The following is a 7,356-nucleotide window of genomic DNA, read 5'->3' on the forward strand; positions in this document are numbered from 1 at the left end:
AATTTCCTCAACGCTACTTGATGGCCTGGACGGTCTTTTGATTTTACAATCATATTGTCGACATATACCTCGACTTCTTTGTGCATCATGTCGTGGAGTAAGGCAGTTGCTGCACGTTGGTAAGTAGCACCCGCGTTTTTCAACCCGAATGGCATTACCGTGTAGCAGTAAGTGCCCTATGGTGTTATAAAGGTTGTTTTCTCCATGTCTTCTTCTGCCATGAGAGTCTGATTGTACCCTGCGTATCCATCCATGAATGAAAGAAGTGTGTGATTTGCTGTGTTGTCTACCAGAATATCGATGTGTGGCAAAGGGAAGTCGTCCTTTAGACTTGCCTTATTAAGATCTCGATAGTCGACACACATCCTTACCCTTCCGTCTTTCTTTGGAACTGGGACGACGTTGGCGACCCATTCGGGGTATTTGGATACCTTGATGAAACCTGCAGTTATTTGTTTTTGAACTTCTTCTTTAATTTAAAGTGCTACGTCGGGTTTCATTCGACGCAACTTTTGTTTTACAGGTTTCATTCCTGGAATTAGTGGAATAGTGTGTTGAGCTATCTCTCTATTAATGTCTGGCATATCTTCATATGACCAAGCAAATACATCGATAAATTCTTTAAGAAAGTTAATTAAATCGGTTCTTTCTTGTTTATTCAATGTTAGTCCGATTTTAACTTCTCTTTTATGAGATGAATCGTTCGAGATGTCAACTGTTTCAGTTTCTTCAATTACCGGTGTTTTCTTTTCGAGTGTTTCCATTGCTTCAATAATTTCTTTGTCTTTTTCATCGTTAGCTAAGCAATGCTCGTCATCTTGGGTTAGAGAAGAACACAAGAAGTAAGGAGAATGAGAAATATTATTGTACTCTTAGATCATTACATCAAAGAGTGATATGTCCTCAGGGACTGGATCACTAACTATCCTAGGAGAAGAAATAGGAGGGGGAGGTGTTAGTACTAAAGACTGAGAAGACTCTAAAGGGGAAGACTCTGACTCAGACTCTGACTTAGACGACTCTTCGAACATCGGTCCTTGCCCTGTCGTGATTGATATCTTCCTTCCGCTTGGAGTAGTCACTTTGATAGTCTTGCGCCACCCTTGTAGTGATCCTTCGGCAGGAGTAATAAGCTTCGAGGGGTCGAAGCTTTCACTTTGTAGGACCGTTTGAATAAGCGAGGAGTTATATTCTTTGTAAGTTGGCTCATTCTTTTCCCGCCCAAACAGTAATCCCATGACGTTAAAGTCAAAGCATGGGGGTGCTTTCTCCTTATGGACAGGAGTTAAGATTTCATCAGTGAAGTAGCAATCCAAGAAAATCTCGAATCCTGGTTGTCGTATGCCGGTTACAACAATTGGCTCGGGAAATTCATGGCATGGATAGTCCTCTCCTTCCTTTATGAATTGACAATTAAGCGTAAGAGGGTACTGATCCATTGGAATTGCTTTCTTTTGAATGCGAGCGTCCCTACGTGCTTTCAACTTGTCCTGGGCTCGCTTGAGATCTTTCCGAGTCGGTTAAAAACCAAGTCCTAAAGTATCTAGCTTAGGGAGGCCAGGTGACTCCAGCAATTTTACTATCCCTTTCTTCTTTCCTAGGGTCATCCCCGGGAAGTGTCCTTGTTTCTTCAGCATGGTGTTGACAATCATGTTGGAATGGGGGTCATGGCAAAGAGATGTCCTTTCATCCCCCTGGATTAAGGAGACTTCTTCATTAAAGCCCCATAGGTCTTCATCATCTTCGTCGTGCTCCACGTTAATGATTGGATTTTCTATGGATTTTATTCTCATTGGCGAAGCATCGATAGTGATTGGAATTCCTCCAACTGTGGCTTTCACTTGTTGATGGAGAGATGAAGGGACGGCCTTTAGATCATGAAGCCAAGGGCGTCCCAACAACAAGTTGAATTAGGCTTTAATGTCTACTACTTGAAAAGTAGTAGCATGTTCTATTGCTCCTGCCGTTACATTTATGGTTATTTTTCCAAGAGCTTGACGACGAGTATTATCGTAGGCTCTTATTCCTTGTGTGGACGGAGTTAAGTCTTCATCCCTTATGCCGAGCATCCTCGCAGTTCTAAGTGGACAGACATTGATAGCTGATCCATTGTCTACAAGAGTCATGGGAACATTCATCCTTTTGCAAACTACCGTGAGGTTTAATGCCTTGTAATGTCTGTCACCTTCTCGGGGTAAATCTTTGTCTGAGAAGGTGATTAAATTAATCGGACTAGGAAGGTCACTTGTAAGCAAGTTGGCTTGTCCCTCAGGAGTAGTGTCAGAATCTATCCCGATTTTATCCAAGGCATTCATTACAGCCAACCTGTGCTATCGAGATGTTGCCAGAAGTTTCCACACATTCATCTCAACTTTTGTCTTATTAAACTATTTAACAATATCATTGTCTTCGATGATAGGTATGGGAACTTGTTGTACGGTGGGCATAGGTTGTGTTGAAACGGGAGGTTGCATTCTCCCAGATCTTGTGAGGACATCAATTGATGAATCCTCTTCCGCCCAAATGTCATCTGTGGTGTATGATACAAAAGGTGAAGGTCCTACTATGTCCTTTAGGTAGATATCTTCTTCATCACTGTCCCAAACTCCATTGATGGTTATATCCTCTTCTTGTTGGGTTTGGACTAGTTTCTTTTCATCAATCATTTTCTGTACCAAATCCTTACATTTACGTATAAGGGATCCCAATTGGAGTGTAGATTCTATTGCTCTTCTTAAGTTTTTCAGTGACTTGTAAGGGAAAATACTTTGCCTCATAAGTCGTTCTCACTGGAGTGAATTCTCTTTTAGGTTCTTCTTTTGGAAGTGGAAGGTCATCATATTTCTTATGGAGTTCGTTCATAACTTTGAGAGCTTCACGTAGTAGTTGCGATGCCTCCTTCTCAGACAGTGTGAGCAATTGTATATCCTCCTTACTCGCCGGTTCTGGAAGGCTATCTTTGACATCGAAAAAGGTCTCCTCTTCTTTTTTCTATGGCATTGATTTCTTCAACAGGTTTAATGAGAGATAAGGGGTCAATCTCGTTTTCCTCGTCGGAGATAGCCAGATTATGAGCTAGAGGTGCATTGTTGATGCTTGGCTTCTTACTGGCAGGGGGAAAGGGAAGTTTGTTATTGTTGATTAGGTCTTGGATAGCTTCCTTAAGCTTCCAACAACTTTCAGTAGAATTGCCCCTACCTTGGTGATACTTGTAGTGTGCGTTGGGGTTCTAGTTAACCGACCTCTTCTCAACTTGTGGGTCCCGAAATGGTCCAATGGGAGTTATAAGACCTTTTGCATTTAATCGATCAAATGCGGTATCATAACTCATGCCAATAGGAGTGAAGTTCCTCCTAAATGGTTTTTTCTGTCCTTGGTTGTTCATGGCAAGAACTTCTCCTAAATTAAAGGTGCTAAAATTATTTGAGTGGGCGGTTTTGGAAGAAGAAGGATTGTCGTTCTTCTTTCCTTTCCAGCCACTGTTGGAGTTATTGTTGGCAACTTTTGACTTAGCGAAGTCATCTTCAATATTGATCCCAATGTCATAAACATCCTTAAAGGTATGGAGATTATTTTGATATTTAAGATGCTTGGAATATTTTTCTTGGAGATTCTTGATAAACAGTCTCACAGACTCTTTTTCACTTGGCACCTCAATCATTTTAGCTGAGGTTTCTCTCCACTTGTTAAAGAAAGAGATGAAGCCTTCATTCTCTTTCTGTTTGAGGATTTCAAGTTCTCTATGGTCGGTCTCGACTTGGATGTTGCACTTGTACCTATCAACGAAAGCGTTTGCTATAGACTCCCAGGTAGAGGTCTTTTCTTTTTCGAGAGAAAAGAACCATTGTTGGCAAACGGTCTCGAGAGATAGTGAGAAAAGAGAAGGGAAGACCTTCTTATCAATACCCTTGATACTCATTATTGTTTCGAATGCTCTTAAATGGAAGTAAGGGTTGTCCATTGCTCTGAATTTTGGGATGTCGTTGGCGTTGAACTTCTGCGAAAGAAGATCTTTGTCCACCGAGACCCCTTGTGATGTAAGCTCTTGAAACTTGTAGTCGCTGGACAACTCGATTTCATTAAATTCTATCAGTTTCTTCAAATTTATAATTTATCCTTGTATATGAGTCCCCCTTTCGTCAATCCCAAATCGAATTGTATCCTCGTTAAGGTATTACTAGTATCATATTTGCATATTTGCATAATCGGATCCTTGATTTGTTGGGGAAATTCTTTTGATAACAACCATTGTTATTGTGAGTTTTTTTTATTAATTACTAATGTCATTGTGTTTTTGTTCATAGTGATTTGTGAGTTTGCATGTGTAAATTACAAATTATATTTTATATATGTGCTTTATTAACTAGTGAGAATTGATTATGGGGTTTCAACTAGGTTTCTAATCATGTTAATTTTAGAAATAGAGATACGAGACATTTGATTGGAAAAAAAAAAACAACTGATATTGAACTAGATTTATTAAAATTTGATTATACAAGTTAATAATTTGAATTGATCAATGTTGATTTATTCATTATTATTATGAATTTCTAATATGACATGATTTTAATTAGTTACTGATGACTGAAGATTTTTCTTAATGGAACTCCGACGGACCTTCTCTGTAGCCTGCAACGGGGTTCTTCTGATGAGTGTTTGGAACTTGATATTTGTTGGGGTCTTACTAATTGCGGTGAGTATACCTTCATAATTAATCATTGTTAGTTTTATTTCATTTTTAAGGACATCATATCATTTGTGAACTTGTGAGTTTGCTACAGATCGAGAAATTAATTAGCAATTCATTATTATGTATTTATGTGTATAATCAAGCTAGCTGCTTCAATTCGTAAGATATTACTCGATTAGTGTGCAGTGCCTTTTTTCTTTTTCTTTTTTTTTTTTTTAAGGGTGCAGTGCCTTTTTTCTTAATAACTTTGAAATCAATCCTTTTTTGTGATTCATTTCTTAATTGCAATAGTTAGATTCTATGGCTTAATAACTATAAAATATTTTATAACATCTAGTACATTTCTATGTGGTATTGTTCCTAGGAAAAAATGGCACTATATATGATCACTATGCTAGTTAACTAGTGTTAGTTTTGGAAATATTTCGCCTAAAAGGATTATGTTGGCTGGAGCTAAATTATCTCATTTGATTATTTAATCTACTGCATAATAATAATTTGTATATATGATGTCTGACAGTTGTGTTTAAGCTACAATTTATAGTTTTATGAAATTTTTGTCATCTATTTCTTTAGCTACAACTTATACTTGATAATATGTACTTACAGGTTACAGGGTCTTATAATTTAGATTTGTTATTACTTGCATTTTTGAGCTTATACTATGCCCACTTTGAACTTGCTTATTAGTTATTATTAGAATCGAACTGCTCCACAATAAAAGAGCAATTTATATCGTAGAGTTGTGTTTTGAATGTGATCTCATCCTGATAAGTTTAATTTCCTTCTTAAAGTAGTACTATGTTGTAGATCTCATATAGTGTGAATACCTTTTTGAAGACTTTTAGATGATTGTAAGTTTTTTTTATCTTCGAAAAGAACACTAATAAATTGACTAAGTTTATTGTCTTTGTTTGATTATGCCGATATAGCATGCATTACTACATATAAACTAGGCTAATTAACTTACTCGTTTTTAGGTACTTACATGACTGGAATGATTCAAGTTGTTATCAAGACCAAATTGATAAAGTGATGAGAACTCAACAAGCGCATCGTGTTCTTCTCAGATCATATAAATATAATGGTGGATACATGATGGTAATATTGTCAAAATTCATAATGTTGATTTAGAGTTAAAAGTAGTTATGAGATTGTATAGTTTTTTATTTAACTTTTTACGTAGTGTTTAATTATAATAAAGAATGAATAATTCTTGTATGTACGAGCATTTGAGAATTTTATTTGATATGAGACAAATAAAGTTGCTTTTGTTGTATATATTATTGATCAATTGTTAAATTTAGCTCTATAATGTTTGTGTTTGGGACGCATTTGATGTTAGGATAAAATATAAAAGCTTAAAAAAATCTCTAAAAAGATAATCTAATTCAATAATGATTTTAGTTTAACCTTAATAAGAGGTTTAATAGCGCTTAACTATTCAATGCTGCTAAACGTGGAAATATTAACAGCGCTTTAAGTAAGCGTCATAATTCTTTTAGTAGCACCTATAATTAATAGCGCTTCAAAAGCGTTGTGTTTTGCTGAAAAAAGCGCTATTAAAGACTACTTTTGGTGTACTGGAAAATGCCATTTTCTGATTACGGTCTCATTTTTAGGCATGTCTTCAAACTGTACGTGCTCGGATCACCCCATAATGAGCCCCTATGATAGGCGATGATATAATTGCCGCTTTCTAAGAGCCTCCTGGGAGAAAAGTGTATGTGAAAAAACATGTTAACTTATGTATTAGAAACAACATTAATGAAGAAACCAATTGTTATGGCTAACTTTTGTAAGTACACTTGTATTTATTGTTATGTTTGACACCCTTTGGGGCGACCGAGCCCCTTAGGGGGTTGAAATATGTTTGGTGCCCCTTAAGGCTAATGAGCCCCATGGATGGGCGATGATGTGTCTCATGCCCTTAGGGCTAATGATCCCCTTGTACGGGCAATGATGTGTCTGACGCCCCGTAGGGATAATAAGCCCCTTGGATGGACGATGATGTGTATGACGTCCCTTAGGGCTAATGAGCCCCTTGGATTAGCGATGATGTCTCTTACACCCCTTACCGATAATGAGCCCCTTCTAGATAGACGATCATCTAAAACTTTGAAGCATTCCGCCCACCAAAAGTGCAAAAAAAGGCCATTAGCATGGTGAAAATTCTATTTTTCTGATTAAGTTCTCATTTTTAGGCATGTCTTAGAACGGTACGTGCTCGGATCACACCATAATGAGCCCCTAGGATGGGCGATGATATAACTGACGCTTTCTAAGAGACTCTTGGGTGACAAGTGTCTGTGAAAAAAACAATCTACTTTTGTATTTTAAGCAACATCAATGAAGAAACAAATTCTTATGCCTAACTTATGTATACTTGTATTTGTTGTTATGTTTGATGCCCTTAGGGGCGGCCGAGCCCGTTGGGGGGGGGGGGGGTTGGGCGATATATGTTTGGTGCCTCTTCCAGCTAATGAGCCCCTTGGATGGACGATGATGTGTCTGACGCCTCTTAGGGCTAATGATCCCCTTGGATGAGCGATGATGCGTCTCACGCCCCTTACGACTAATAAGCCCCTTGGATAGGCAATAATGTGTCTGACGCCCCGTAGGGATAATGATCCACTTAGATGGGCGATGATGTGTCTGAAACCCAT

At 37.9% G+C, this 7,356-nt stretch overlaps 1 long non-coding RNA gene across 1 annotated transcript; it reads left to right on the forward strand.

Annotated features, from left to right (window-relative positions):
• The first annotated feature begins 4,580 nt into the window (after nt 1-4,580).
• On the forward strand, nt 4,581-5,969 carry LOC110691667. Its single transcript, XR_002505330.1, has 2 exons — nt 4,581-4,693; nt 5,671-5,969. It is a non-coding gene; the product is annotated as an uncharacterized LOC110691667 (long non-coding RNA).
• Nucleotides 5,970-7,356: the final 1,387 nt, after the last annotated feature.

Source organism: Chenopodium quinoa, unplaced genomic scaffold (assembly GCF_001683475.1).
Source record: "Chenopodium quinoa cultivar QQ74 unplaced genomic scaffold, ASM168347v1, whole genome shotgun sequence".
In the NCBI taxonomy this organism is placed as follows: Eukaryota; Viridiplantae; Streptophyta; class Magnoliopsida; order Caryophyllales; family Amaranthaceae; genus Chenopodium; species Chenopodium quinoa.